The sequence below is a fragment of the Canis lupus genome, chromosome 11, assembly GCF_048164855.1.
Source record: "Canis lupus baileyi chromosome 11, mCanLup2.hap1, whole genome shotgun sequence".
Classification (NCBI taxonomy): domain Eukaryota; kingdom Metazoa; phylum Chordata; class Mammalia; order Carnivora; family Canidae; genus Canis; species Canis lupus.
The window spans coordinates 4,637,433-4,653,576 of NC_132848.1; the positions used below are offsets into that span (position 1 = coordinate 4,637,433).

A 16,144-nucleotide genomic window follows, 5' to 3' on the forward strand; every position below is an offset into this window, starting at 1 on the left:
ATTTAACAGTCTACCATATGGAACCGATGTTTGGGTTGCCTCAAGATTAATATAAACACACCCTAATAAACCTTAGCGACTTTCTTGGTGTTTCCATAGAGGTCTAAGACCTTCATAGCAATGAACTGAATTCAGCTGAAACCCGAGTGACAATCTGGAAGAATTGGAAGACAAAGTAGCTCTATCTTCCTCTTCCTTAAATTTCCAGATGGGTAAGCTTAAAAGTAAAGGCCAGTTTTAAGCAGAACTACAGAAACCACTTATTTTTTTTTTAACAAAAGAAATAATATATTGTGGCCAAAAAGAATCTCCCTCTAGCAGTTTAATTACCATGTCTATATTGGCTGAGAATAAAATGTTTGGGGAACTGGGTCAATATTGCAATGGAAGCTGGTTAACCATGCCTCAGAAAATTTCAACATCTATGAAAATTCATCTGTCATTGCCCACATGAACCTAAACCACATTTCAGTTTGCTCAAAAATCCCTACAACTATTTTACATTTGGGGTAATGAGAGGCAATTTGGAAATATTTTTTATATCTGGCACAGAGCATCATTGATCTGGAAGATAAAATACATACAGGTTCCTGGTCCCAGGCAACCCGCATCGACACGCATGTTGTTTGGCCTAGTGCCCTGAACCAACTCCTCATCTATGGATGGGTCCTGAGGTGCAGAAAGGAAAAGTGACCTGTCAGCGATCATGACTGACAGTAGCACCAGGGTGGGATTCCAAACACTTCTTATTTACTACCATCATTTTTTATTTTTGTAAAAGCTTCTTTTGTAAAAGGAAACAAAACCCTATATTTAGTGTTTTGATATTTCCTTCTTAGATACATTGTTCACCATTTTTAAAATTGTGGTAAAAACACCTTGTGTGAGATCCAGCCTCTTGACAAATGTTTAAGTGTACAACATAGTGTGGTTAACTAAAGGTGTCAGGTTTATGGCAGATCTCAAGAACGTGTTCTCTTGTAAAAAGATGAAACTTCATGCTGAGGGGACACCTTCCTGCTTTCCCCTCCACTCAGCCCCTGATAACCACCATTCTACTTCCTGCTTCTATGACTGTTTTAGAGATCTCATGCAAGTAGTATCACATAGTGTTTGTACGTCTGTGACCGGCTTACTTCACTGAGCATGATGCCCTCCAGGTTCACCCAGGTTGTCACATGGGACAGAATGTCCATCTTTTTTAAGGCTGAATAATATTCCACAGTGTGATGCCATCACATTTTCTCTGTTTATCCATTAACAAGCACTTGGGTTGTTTCCATATCTTGGCTATTGTGAATGGTGCTGCAATGAACATGGGAGGGCAGTTAGCTCTTCAAGATACTGGTTTCATTTCCTTCTATCCATCCAGAAGTGGAGTTGTTGAATCATATAGTAGTTCTAGTTTTAATTTTTGGAGGAACCCTCATATGGCTTTCCGTCATGGCTGCACTGTTTTACATCCCTGTCCACAGTGACAGTGCACAAGGCTGCCTTTCCTCTGTCACCGTCCTCCCCGATCTTGGTGTTTCCATAGATGTCTAGATAGATAGATATCTACATAGCTGCAATGTTTCCATAGGGAAAACCCTAGATAGATGATAGATAGATAGATAGATAATCTAGATAGCTGCAATGAGCATGGGAGAGCAGTTAGCTCTTCAAGATACTGGTTTCATTTCCTTTTATCCATCCAGAAGTGGGGTTGTTGAATCATATAGTAGTTCTAGTTTTAATTTTTGGAGGAACCCTCATATGGCTTTCCGTCGTGGCTGCACTCTTTTACATCCCTGTCCACAGTGACAGTGCACAAGGCTCCCTTTCCTCTGTCACCGTCCACCCCAATATTGGTGTTTCCATGGATGTCTAAGACCTTCATAGCAATGAACTGAATTCAGCTGAAACCCGAGTGATAATCTGGAAGCAAGACAAAACCTGTTATCTTTTGGGTTTTCTTGATAATAGTCATCCTAGCAGGTGTGAGATGATATCTCACTGTAGTTTTGATTTGCGTTTCCCGATGATGAGTGATGCTAAGCGTCCTTCCACATACTCCTCTGCCATCAGATACATTCTTCCATTCCATAGGTTTACCTTTTCATTTTGCCGATTGTTCCTTTTGCTGTGCGAGACTCTTCCACCTAGCCAGTGGAGAATCCAGTGAATAAAAGAAGAAACAGAAAAAAAATCCCAAAATAAAATATTCATCAGGTGGGATATTTCATTTCCTTTCTTCTTTAGTAAACTAGAATCATAATGAGAGAAGTGTAAAAAGCCTGAGGTGCTCAATGCATTCTCTTTCTGGATGGCAAATTCACACAGGAAGATAAGCCACCAAGCAAGAAGTTGCTTGCTAGACATCACTTGAAACAAGGAAAGTAAGCTGGGAGGTCTGGAGGTTGGGGTCAGTAAATAATGATAGCCTGAGGCATCTCTTTGGATGGGCCAGACACTAGCAATTTTTCCTCTGAACAATACAGGAGAAAGCCCTGAGAGTAAGATAACTTGTTTTAACCAAAACAGCAGATACCAAATGCTCACTTTTTTAGAGCTCTTTATTGGATATTGTTACTACTGTTTTCCACCAGTTATGACCAGTGCTGCTACTACAGACTGTTACTAGTGATCAATTATTATAAACAGAGCGAAGAGCAGGCGTTATACATCTATTATTATATTTTATCTGTAGTTATAGTTATAACAACTGCAGGACAGGGTATTGCCTTCCTGGGGTTAAGTAAAATATGCAGCTTGGAGACAAGGTTAGCATAGTCTGGGATTTACCATCAGGGGAGGAGACCAAATTGACTCAGGAATCGGAAACACAAGCAGCTCTAAGTCAAGAGTCAGGCACACAGTTTGAGTGCAAGTATTGAGGGAGGGGGAGAGGATAAAAACAATTACCTTGGAAGTTGGTTTTTAACAGTATCATATTATCATTAGCAGTAAAGGAGCAATTATCACAGTTAATAAAATCACATTAAAACATATGACAGATAAAGAAAGCACAATGGGAGAAATTTAATGGACTACATTTCCTGCCAGATTTTATATTGGGTGTTGGATTATTTATAGGACATATGTTCTAGGAAAACAAATGTTTAAACTGGAAATGAGCAAATCTGAAGACATTTGCTTCTTTGAAGCATTGTGGTTTTACGTTATTCTGGTAATTTATATGCCCTAGAAAATATGCTGTTTCTTTTATTAAAGCATATATGGCTTTCTAAATATATTTTTATATAGCATTATTTTATTTTGTAAATAGAAATTTCCATTTTAATTTAAAAGTAAACCAATTTCATAATATTAGAGGTGTTGCATCGTCCCATAGCACCCTCTCTCTGCCAAGCTCAGCCCCTCCCTTCATGCCCCATCTACTTCCCTCTTGCAACCAGCCCTTCCTCTAGGCTGTGTCTTCTCCCCATGACACTCTGTCATCTGCTCCCTCACATCACTTTGGCTGTTGCCTCTGCTGTTTTGCTGCTGTTATGATTCACCTTTCCCCTACCTTCTGCTCTATATTGTACTGGAGAACCAAGTGATACTATGATTTAAACTATGTTTTGAGGTTGAGCTTGCCCAGAAGAAAGACCCAGGTTAGAAGCCCTGCTTGATTACTTATCAGCTATATGACATTGAGCAGTTAACTTCTCTGGATGGATAGATAGATAGATAGATAGATAGATAGATAGATAGATAGAGAGATGATAGGTAGAGATATAGGTATAGATATAGATCATGAGGCTAATAATGGCTGTCTTGCGGGACCATGGCGAGGATCAAATTAGAGAACATCATAGATTAGGAGAACCTCTCAAATTCAGAGAACATCATGCCCCCTACAGAGCAGGTGCTCCACAAACGGCAGCTGATAGAAACTGCCGAGGGAGAAGCCCTCCTGCCTGGAAGGCCAGAAAGGTCTTGCTTCTCACCTAGGGGCCCTGGGACCCCACATCTATCTACACTGGCAGCTTGCCCTGTGACCTTTTCCAGGTTATTATCATTTGCATCACAAATCTGCGATCCAGTGCTTCTCCGACCCAGTTTCTCCAACTTTGCATATCTCACGTGGGGCCTTCTAAGAAGAGATTTCAATTCCATTGTTTCTGTCATGGGATCCAGAAAGCTGTGTTTTTACAAGTGTTTCCAGTTCCAAGCCAGGATCAGGGACCACTAACTTTAAAAAGCACCACGACTCAGAGTCAGTGACTTCTCTGGTCACATTGTTTCGGGCTTGCTGACCACTGTGACACCACGCTGGTCTTCCTCATTGATCTTAAGGCTAGAAAAAATGTAGTCTTAAGACAGGTTTCTCTCTACTTACTCTTTGTTCTCTTGCTTCTGGACTTAGCACCCTACAAGGTGTTATTTACATTGACATTTTGGTTTAAGATGGGAGGAAAGAGTTTCTGGGTAGACTGCGTCTTGTGGCCTTCTCCCTGGTAATAAAAATTCTCCTTTCTCTACTCTAGGGTTCTCAAAGTGTGGGCCCAACTAGAAGTATTGGCATCACCTGGGAACTTTTTAGAAATGTAGGTACTACCCTAGACTTACTGAAACAAAAACTCTGGTGGTGGAACCCAGAAATCTGCATTTTTTGGTTCAACATCTCACTTGGAAGTAATTATAGTTTCACATGCACTTGTAAGAAACAATACGGAGATCCTCTGTGTCCTTTACTCAGTTTACCCAATGAAAACATCTTGCAAAGCTGTAGTACAATATCACAACCAGGATACTGACATTGATGCAGTGGGATACAGACATTTCTATCCCCACAAGTATCCTTTTATAGCCATATGAACTTCCCCTCGCCTTCACCTCTCCTTAAGTCCTGAAAGCCACTAATCTGTTCTCATTTCTATAATTTGTCATTTCCCAAGTGTTGTTGTATAAATGGAATCATACAGTATGTAATCTTTTGCAATTGTTTTTTTTTAGTCTCACTCAAATTTAATTCCCTGGAGGTTACTACTTCAGTAGTTTATTCCTTTTTATTGCTGAGAAGAGTCATGGTATGGAAGGATCACAGTTTACAATTTATGTGTGGTTACACTCACACATTAAGGACATATGGATCTCCTTTTTAGACTATTGCAAATAAAGCTAACATAAACACTTTCAGGTAGGTTTTAGTTAATGTAAGTCTTCTTTTATCTGAGATAAATACCTAGTAGTACATAACAACTGTACTTAAAGGGGAGTTGCATAATAGATTTTTTTAAAAAAAGATTTTATTTCTTTATTCATAAGAGACACACAGAGAGAGAGAGGAAGAAACATAGGCAGAGGGAGAAGTAGGCTCCCCACAGGCAGCCCGATGTGAGACTCAGTCCTGGGACTAGGATCACGCCCTGAGCCAAAGGCAGACGCTAAACCTCTGAGCCACCCAGGTGTCTCACATAATAGATTTTTAAAGGAATTTCTAAACTATTTTCCAGAGTGACTGTATGATTTTACATAACTTATCAAAGTCTTTGCATCATTTTAACAGTTTAACTAAAGTATAAAAATGTACCTTCCCATGTCCTTTTACCTCCTACTTACTGTCTTAAGTATTTCTTCTATGTGCATTTAGAATCACATCTATAATAATCTAGTGTTATAATTTTTGTTTCAACCATCAAACATAATTTTTAAAATCTGAGATGAAAAGAAAAGCCTACTGTGCTTATCCATAATTTTCTTTACCATGTTCTTTTTCTGTTCCCGATGTTCCAAAGTTCCTTCTTTTACTACTTTTGGTTTATTTAGAGAATTTCCTTTAGCTGTTCTTTGTAGATCTGCTTGAAACAAATTCTCTTTAGTTTTCCCTTGTCTGAGAATATCTTGATTTTCCTCTGAGTATAAGAGTCTGAGTTGATACTCTTTCCCCCAATAGTTGAAAAATATTGTGCTACTTCTGGATTCCATGGTTTCTGATGAGAAATTTGCAGTTATTTGAATTGTCTTACCCTCATAAATAAGATCTCATTTTTCCCTAGCTACTATCAAAATTTTTTCTTTGACCTTGGTTTTCAGAAGTGTAACTCATAGATTTCCTTGGGTTTATCTTGTTTGGAATTCTTGTCAAATTGGAGATGTTTTCAGCTATTATATCTTTGAGTACTTTTTAAGCTCTTTCTTGTTTCTCCTCTCCTTTGGGACTCCAACAATGCAAAAGTTAGATCTCTGTGTAGTTCCTTGGTTCCTGAGGCCTATTTGGTGGGGGAGGTGGGGACAGGAGCAGTGTCTCTTTATTGTTCAGACTGCATAATTTCTATCATCCTATCTTTTGGTTCACTGATTCTTTCACCAATCCTTTCCATTCAACTGCCGATCCCATCATTGAACTTTTAAATTTCAGCTACTGTATTTTCTGTTTCTAAAATTTCCATTTGGCTTTCTTTATATCTTTTATTATTTTGCTGAGTCTTTTTATTTCCTTTTTTTAAAAGATTTTATTTATTTATTCATGAGAGACACAGAGAGAAAGAGAGACAGAGACAAAGGCAGAGGAAGAAGCAGGCTCCATGCAGGGAGCTCAACATGGGACTCTATCCTGGGTCTCCAGGATCAGGCCCTGGGCTAAAGGTGGCACTAAACAGCCAGGCCACCGGGACTGCCCATAGTCTTTCTATTTCTTTACTGAGGCTTTTGATTTTATCATTTGTTATTATCTCAAGAGTATTCTTTATTACTCATTGATGCATTTTTGTGATACCTGCTTTAAAATCTTTGTCCAATAATTTCAACTTGCCCATCATCTTGAGGTTGGCATCCATTGATTATCTTTCTTTACATTTAGTTGAAGATTTTCCTGATTATAGGTATTATGAATAATTTTCAATTGAAATTTGGACTTTTTTTTATTATGTTAGGAGACTCTGGATCTTATATAAAACTTTTGACTTTCTTTGGCACTGCTCTGGCAGGGGAATGTGGGAAAATGTATTACTTTGTTAGTGCCAGATGAAAGTAAAAGTCCAGGTTTCCTCTTGGTCTCCACTGACAGGGGAATGATGGCTCTTAGTTGCAGGTGGAGATGGGAGTTTGAGCTCACATGGTATCCACTGATAACGTAGTGAGGATGGCCTCATTACCACCAAGTTATAGATAAAGGTTTTGACTCTCCATTAGGCCTCCTCTGATACCACCTCAGTGAGGAGAGAGAAGGGTGCCTCACTATTGTTAGGTGGTAACAGAAGTCCAGGGTCCCCACATTTCCAGCTCTCTGCTTAGCCTTCTTTAATGCCACCCCAGCAAGGGACTTGGGGCCTCACCAGGATGGAAGTCTAGGCTCCCCACTCAGCCTTTGCTCAGCCAGGTGAAGATATGGCCACAGTGTTCAGTGTTTTAGAGTAGAGCTTTTATTTTCTAAAAGTTTCTGTCTTGCTGGATGCCCCTTTCTGAGTCCTTCTGTTAAGGTGTTTTGGTTTGTTTGGTTGCTTTTTCTCATTGGTCTGAGACCAGATCAGCCATTTTCTGATTGCTTGTTTCTTTCACTCCAAGTCTGAGATATATGATGCAAAAAAGAAAACTCATGGAACTCATTGCATCCTTCCTTGGGTCTCAAGGTCCTAGTCAGTCTACCTTCTTCCCTCCACCCTGCAGAGCCTTCTTATGTCTGATATATGTATAAACAAACACACACATACACAGACACACACACTCACACTCACACACCTACCCACACAAATTGTCCAATGTTTTTTGTCACAATGAGTGGAAGGAATAGGGGAAAGTGTCTACTCCATCTTCTCAGAAGCAGAGTTCACCCAATCTGCATTTGACAAGCTCTCCAGGTGTTTGTGGTGTATGTTGAAGTGCTTAGGAACCTGTGCTATCTTTCTGTGGAGCAGAGGAATGAGTGTCTGGTGTTAATATGAAAAGTTTTGGGTCACTGTTACTATCTTAGGAGAAAAGCCTTTTCTTTATCCACAAATCCTTTTACAGTTCCCTGTTGTGCATGTGCCTTATATCATTTTAAATTCAAGGCTTTAGGATCATTTCAGAAGCCGTGTGGGCTTCAGGGCCCCAGGTTAGACTGGGAACACAGTCAAGAGTTACCTGTGAATGTGCCCCAGGCTAGCATTTGTGGTTCATATTGAACATGAGAAAACATGCAGAAAGTTTGGTACTGATTTGGATATAATTCAGAAATGTGACTGAGCCTTCTCAAAAAAAGCAGGGGATGTGACTGTCATTCCCACTGTGGGCGTATTTGCCCCGTGCTTCTTTCCTTCCCAGTGAGGGAAGATTGGGGAATTAGCAGCAGCTGGGAGTTCCACGGGGACGGCCGTCTAGTTGGAACAACATTACTGAAGATAAAAATGATATCTTTAAATTGGCCTTAATCATCCAGTCATTTAGAAGTTATTTTCTGATATTACTGGATCAATAAGATTGCCCTAAGGCAACATATTTTGTTTTTAAGATTATAACGTAATCATTATTATTGGAATTTTCTGAAGCAATACTATATATGAATATAGTCACATCATTGGATTTTTTTAGAGGTCAAAATTAATCATCACGACATTCCTTTGCTGTTGACATACTGTCATCATACCCCCTGAACAGATGAAGAAACTAAGGAAGTGAGTTAAAGAGATTTAGTTCTCAACAGTTGTTTGTTAAAGTTTACTGAAAACTATAGGCAGCATCTATTAAGCACTTATTGTGCATGGAGTGATGTTCGTAGGACTTTATATACATGTGCACATTGTTGGGTCTTTTAATTCTTAAGGCAATCTACTGTTACCATTATCATGATTCTTCAATATTGTCTCGTTTGTACCCATGGAATTTTGATTTATGTAGGTGACTGAGCAATAACACAGAGAGGTCAATGCCATTGAAAGAAGAGGTTATTACTTACATTTCCCAAGGGAAGGAGGCATGCCATGCCACACAGGGCTATGGGAGAAGCATCATAGTTGGTCAGGAAGCAGAAGCAGGAAGAAAGGAAAACCTGGGACAGACCCTTTACTGGGGTTTCCAGGGGCAAGGCAAGGCTGGGCAGAATTGGTAATTTGAGTAATTTCAGTAGGCTTTGGTTTATAGGGGTGAGCTCTCTCTAGTTGTCCGGTACATGGCCCTGGGGTGATTTAGGGCAGGGTAAATATTGACTTGGTGTGTGTTTGGGTAAAGAGGGAGGTTGGGGATATAGACTCAGTATTGGTTGGTTTGCTTATGAAAGGCATGCTCCAGAGCAGTGGTTTATTATCTTTAGGAATTAAGTAGCCCTGCGAAAGCGAGTCCCTCCTCAGGTCTATAAGGCCTCCAAAATGTCAAAACATCATTAGATACAGAAAAATTTAAAAACATGATTAACAACAGGGTGGACACTGAGGCATGGGAAGTTCAAAGGACTGGCCCATATCACACAGCTGGGGAGTGGCAGGCCTGAAGACGAATGAGCTCCAGCTGCCTCCGAAGATCCTGCGTAGATACAGCTTCAGGACTGTTTCCTGGTTCTTGTCATTATGCCACAAGCCTTTAATGATCTCAGGCACAGATGGCTGATGGGACGTGAAAGCAGAAGTGATTTTAAAGAATGCAAAGAGCAAAACACTTGAAACTTGACATTGGGAGACAAAGATAATGGAACTGGGATCGTTTAGCCAGGTGAAGAGAAAGGTGAGTGGCCATGTTGGTTTGTGAAGGATTGTGACACACTGGACTGTGAAGAGCTGGAATTTATCTCCATCACCATGAAGGACTCAGGACAGCAATGAAGAGTTTCCTGGGAACATTGATTATAAAACAGTGGTGGATTGCTGCTGCTTAAGTACATGAATCTCCTTCCCAGGATACAATCTCATCTCCCACTAGCCCTCTCATCTGTGCTTATCCACTATTCTTATTTCTCATAATTATTATAATAATTACCGTGTGGAGTGAAATAGAATCATATCTTCAAAACTCTTTATTTTATAATATTCTACCTTAAATAATTGTCTTCTCACATAATTATCTGTGAAGGGTTTGAATTTTAATCTACTATACTCCAGTGCAAGAAATATCGCACTATCATTTTAACCAGATCCCAAATCTCTAATTATCAAGATGGTGAGAAATTCATTACCAATCATAAGGGTATAGGACAGGGCCTGGTGGGGAAGGTGTCCTGGCCTATACTTCCAAGGTCATACACGAGAATAGGGGTTAAGATAGTTTCTGAAAAGTGGAAGGAGTTTCTTGTCTTCCATATGATGATTACAGATAAGTGTGTTACTCAAGTTTTCATAATCATTAAAAAGAGAGGACTGGGGGATCCCTGGGTGGCTCAGCAGTTTAGCGCTGGCCTTTGGCCCAGGGCGCAATCCTGGAGTCCCGGGATCGAGTCCCACCTTGGGCTCCTGGCATGGGGCCTGCTTCTCCCTCCTCCTGTGTCTCTGCCTCTCTCTGTCTATCAAAAATAAGTAAATAAATCTTAAAAAAAAAACTACCCCCTCTCAAAAATATTTAAAAAAAGAGAGAGGACTGTGCATCTCTATGCTTCCTTTAAATTTGAGTAGCTCTGTTATATCTGTGCCAAACTTGGGCACAGAAGTGATAGTGTTGGTGCCTGCTGCACAGCCTCCAAGGTGTACCATGTGGCTTGTAGAGGAGTCAGGGTCGATTCTGCTACTCCATCAAGTACTGACATCCTAATCCCAAGCTTGCAGAATCTTCCCTAACAAATGTATGGAAACTCTCTTCCAGTTTTCCAATCCTAAAGACTTTCTTTCCTCTTTATCCTCTCATTCATTTCCATAATTCAGGTTTTCAAGAACAAGTGAATAAGAGGGGTTGTCTTTGAATAAACTCATCTATGGTAAACCCAAAGGCCTTCACCATTTTAATGAGGGAAGGAAAAATACAGTGAGAACAAAATGTAAATTAGTATCTCAATAAACAACCCTGCCATCGTTCACATAGATTCAGAGAAAGGTTGGTTATGTCACATCGACAAGGTACGGCAAATGTATTCTTACTGAGACTTAAGCCTGACACTGCCATCTGCCATCATCTGCTGCCTCCAGTAAAGGGCTTTGTAACTGCTAGTGACCAGCTGGTCACTTCTCTCATTATTCAATGCAAATATGTTATACAAAGAAAGTATGACATGAAATAACATTTCAAAATATAATGCCACATTAGAAAAAAAATCCTAAATACCAACAGAATGCATTTTTTGGCCAGGGGACTAAAAACAGCTTGTTGGAACTCATTTTGTTTGTTATAACTAAGCCACTCTGGAATGATTTTTTCTTTTCCAATGTGTAATGGTTCATTTCATGCATGGAACAACTGTAATGAAAACAGCTCTTTACTAAGTCTTTGCCTTTTGGCTTTAAATTGCAATTAAAATAACATTACTCAGATCTTGATTGTTCTCCGTCTTTACCTCTGGTGCTTAGGTTGTGGCATTTATCTAAAATTCTTTGTCTCATATAGAAATGCGTGAGAAGCTGAGAAAATCAATTTTAATGAAAGCATGGATGGGAGAAACAGATAGTACTCCAAAAACTCAGAGATTGCAAGAAGCTTTTAAACAGAAGCAACAACCATCATGAATTGCATCAATAAAAGAATTAAAGACTTGGAAGGCAGCCAAGATATATAGTTGCAGGCAAGCGATGAAAGGGTGTTAATACATTTACATCCCATTATGGGGGACAGTCAAGGTTAGACATTATGGCCAAACAGAGATGTTCAGAAATAAAATAGATGGCTTCCACCCTGTTGGAAGTGGGGGTAGTGGGCAGTTGTGTTTTGTGGACTCTGGGACCACACAAGGATATGCAGGAGGAGGCAGCAGCTCACTCTTGACTCTCCAAAGCCATCTCCATCTGTGATTTTTCTTCCCCTTCACAAAAGACAAGCCACTGAAGCTACGACTTTTCAAACTATCCAGAAATCCATGTTCACAGCAGCAGAGCATGGGGGAGCGCCGGTTCTCTGACACCACTGTGATCCATCCAGATCCCCAAATCTGTTCTTTCCCGTTCTCCTCTTCACCCACTACTACTGCCCTTTACTTAGGTCCCCATCCTCTCTGGGTTTTCTATACTGTAACAGCTCTCAATCTCCTCTCCCTTTACGTCAGCTCATTCCCACTGCTGCAAGAATCGTACAACTTGGAGCGTCAGTCCCTTTTATGATTCCTGGTTGTCTACACAATGAAATCCAAGTTCTCCAGAATTTGTTTTTGTGTTATTCTCACTTTTTTCATCTTCTTTCTTTTGTATCTACATCTGATCCCATTTTATTCTGGGAACCCCACCAGTGTGTGCTGCTGGTAGGAAACAACATATTGCTTCTGTCCAATGGTTTTCAAAAAATTTTTTTTCTTTTTATGTGATCCTGGGTCTATTTTTGTTGCTTGCCAGCATGACTCTGATCTGCATACATAATTCCCTTCACGGTCCTTTACTTGCCTTTTTTCTTCAGCTTTATTTCTTGGCATTCCTAATTCTTGGGTTGAATCCCATTCTCCCAATCTACTTGGAGCCCACTGAGTGTCTTATGCTCTCTCTTTTCCAGGTATTTTACATGCTATCTCATCCTCCCTGAACATCCTTTTTCTCGTGCCTTCTTATACACTCTTCAGTTTAGATGTCAGCTCTTTCAGGGAGGTATTCAAACAATGGGCTCTCTCCTCTTGTAGGGTTGTACCTCTGTTGGCACCAAATTACCTGCTCACCTTTCCTTTGACTGTAAATTCTAAGAGGGTGTGGACTTTTCCCTTTAAAAAAAAAGATTTTATTTATTTATTCATGAGAGAGCCATAGAGAGAGGTAGAAACTAGACAGAGGGAGAAGCAGGCTTCCCGCAGGGATCCCAATGTGGGACTCGATCCCAGAACTCCAGGATCATGACCAGAGCCAAAGGCAGACACTCAACCACTGAGCCACCAAAGCATCCCAACTTTTCAGTTTTTAACAAGATTTTTATTTTATTTATTTGTAATTAATTAATATTTTCACGATTATTTCTCTTATACTTAGCTCTCCAAGATGGAACATGGGAAAATGGTCATTATTCCCTCGACAAGTAAGTTGTCAAGTTAATTTAGTTGTAGGTGACTTAGGAACATGTATATTTTCCCTTTTTTTCATATAAATATTACCAAATATTATTACATGGCAGGATGAAATTTTTTACACTTCAATTATTTATATATCATCTTTATAACTTGTCAGCTCTAAGTAATGCCTGTGCATTACTTTTATTTTATTTCATAATTTTTTATTGATGGCATTTATCCCATGGTTTAACATGTTAATTGTACTGTAATAAACATGGCTTTAATATTAAACTTTTCCTTATTATCCAAAGTCACCACAGTCCATTTCAGTAAATATAAAAATATATACTTAATACTTTGTACAATACTGGTTTTTGCTCCAAACAAAACTGGATCAGAAAAGCCAATAAATTCACTTTAAGAATCCCCAATTTTTTTTTTTAAAGATTTACAAATGGATTTAGGCAACTTTGAATAATGGGATTTACATAATAAAATCTGAGACAAGACTAAACAAAGAACAAATAAATTTTCTAACACAAAATTAAAATTTTAAGTTCACAGATTTATGTTATGCCAAAAAAGTACAGAAACAAAATTATATTTACACAAGATTCATAATAAAATAATGAAAAAGGCAAGACAGGTGATAGGAGAATGAAAATATAGAAATAGCATATAATTATTAAATAGAGAACGCACTAGATCTAATAAGTCCTTAGCATGGACCATTCTTTAATCAGGCTTCCTCTATCAGAAAATTTTAGTGCACAATACACCCAACTCACTCACATCACACATACACCAGCACAAACTCAGCATAGAGTTTATCTGCTTAAGAGTTCTCTTTAAATACATTCATTTTTATTAAACTATATTTATTTTAAAAACAACTTTATACCACTACTGTAAGTAAAAATCCCATTTTTTGCCACAAATAGAAGATTCAGATCAATAAAAATGTAAAGCAATATACAAACATTAAAGTTTTACATGAGAATATCAATATTTAGCAATGTACACATACTTTGAAATGTGTCTTGTGTTCAATCGCTGGTGTATGAGCCATACATTCAAGCCAATATTTTCTATTATAAAAACCATCTATAGTCTTGTTTTAAGCTGGTCTTTGCCCAGCATACCTCACAGGGTTGTTATGATAAACATGTGAGATCATACAAACTTAAGCTCTATACAAGGGTAAATAGTTATTAGTTTTATCCTATTTCTATTCGATAAGCAGGTGAAGGAATAAGACCACAAGGAAATCAGGATGGGGAGAAGGGATCATTTCATTTATAGAGTTGCCCATGAAGATGTAACTTGGTTTTACTTAGACTTCCAGAGAAGGCCAGAATTCAAGGCTATTAAGGGAAATTGTTTTTCATGTCACTTACTCATTATCAAAGTGAGTTTTTAGATTGTGAAGTTGAAAATATTTTATTTTAAGTTAATTAAAATTTCAGTCTCAGGGAGTGTGTTAGTTGGCAACAAAGGTTATTAGTACATTAACTCTACCACTAATATAAATTTTTATTTAAAAGCAAATATTCACACAAAGTAAAAGCACATAAAAATACACACCATACTTTTATAAAACAAATCCTAAATGATACTATTATAAAGAAGTTTCATTCTTAGTTTTCTTCCTCATGTGTTTAGTTTTGAATGCCCTTATTAAAAACATGAGGAGCAAAACACAAACACAAACAAAACCAAAAAGCATGAGGAACAACCACAAATTCACAAATCCAGACTAAGACCTGCAACGTTAGCAATGACTTACAACTGCCTGTGTGCTTCCCCTCATCTCATTCTCTCCCCCCTCCCTAGGGCTGGTTGCCATCTTGAATTTTGTGCTTATTATTCTCTTTACCAGCAGCTTTCTTCCTCATGGTTTTATGATACATCTTTGTCTAACAATGCATTACTTAGCTTTATTTCATTTGGAAAATTATGTGAAGGGCACCGAGCTGTACTTAGTCTTCTGAGAATTGCTTTTTGCACTCAATACTGTATTACATCACTAAGATTGCATATTGTTACATATAGTCACAGTTAATTATTTTTTATTACACACATGCACACATAAGTGTGTAATATAAGTAAATTACTTTATCCATTCTTCTGACTTGGGCATCTAAATTGTGTCCAATTTTATTGCCACTATAACTATGCTACTGTTGTTTGAGCAAACACAGGTGAATAATCTGAGAGCATACCCAACAGACTTTCCTAAACAGCATCAGAGAAACTTGTGATGAGAGCGGTAGTAATCTAAAAACCCACAGGGTTATCCTTTGGTGTTGTCACTACCTGTAATCATTAATATGAAGCAAGTAGTGACTTGTTACAAAATGTAGATCCTATATTAAGGAGATTAAAATAGTGAATCCTTAGTTACCCTCAAGAAGAAGGAAAATGGATATGCCATTATTTTCACAGTCTGCATTATAAAGGTTAATTATTCAAAATAAATAATAAATACCATATTCATTTGATTTTGGAAATAGTTTATAGAAAGCCTGGAGAATGCTATCAATTGGTAGCTCTTAAACTTTATTGCATATTAGAAATCACAAGGAGGAGGTTTCTAAAATTCTGATGCCTAGGCCATTCTGTAAACCAAATCAATCAGACGCTCTGGGAGATAAAGTTGCCTGGGAATTCCGATATATGACCAAGATTGGGAACCCCTGCCCTAAGCCATAGGATCTAATCTGTGTGTTAATCACTCATCCTTAGACTGGACATGTGCGGGCTGACTACTTTGAACCTGGGAGAAGGAAAGAGCACTCAGAAAACAATAGGAAAGAAACATAAGAAAAGAGAAGCAAAAATTTCAAATCCACAACCATTTAAACAGGAGTTCACAAACAAGATGGTTCACTGGAAACTGAGAAACCCCAATCACCTTGATTCTTAAGAGGTAGAAGGAGCTGCTCTACTTGAAATTTTGTTGAGTTTCTGTGTCTCTCTGTCTCTCTCCAAAGTATGTCTTCAAGTCTTCTTCCTCACTCCACCCTTCCCAGCCTTGGCAGGCAAGCCCTGGAAAGAACTGGTAAATGAATGACATCTTAAACTAAGGTTTTTGCATTGAAGTCTGTTTCTTTCTCAATCACTTTTCTGTTGTTTTTCTGTGTC

The 16,144-nt window shown here is 38.6% G+C and overlaps 2 long non-coding RNA genes across 4 annotated transcripts in view; one reads left to right on the forward strand and one right to left on the reverse strand.

The window, feature by feature from the left end:
* LOC140642123 (uncharacterized) overlaps positions 1–16,144 on the forward strand; it is a 107,136-nt gene that overhangs the window by 85,495 nt on the left and 5,497 nt on the right. For both annotated transcript variants that reach the window (XR_012038674.1, XR_012038676.1), the window contains exons 3-4: positions 12,981–13,026; positions 15,746–15,929. This is a non-coding gene — a long non-coding RNA (uncharacterized lncRNA). The remainder of the gene's footprint in view (positions 1–12,980; positions 13,027–15,745; positions 15,930–16,144) is intronic.
* LOC140642122 (uncharacterized) overlaps positions 1–16,144 on the reverse strand; it is a 48,079-nt gene that overhangs the window by 10,230 nt on the left and 21,705 nt on the right. For both annotated transcript variants that reach the window (XR_012038673.1, XR_012038672.1), the window contains exon 5: positions 15,915–16,058. This is a non-coding gene — a long non-coding RNA (uncharacterized lncRNA). The remainder of the gene's footprint in view (positions 1–15,914; positions 16,059–16,144) is intronic.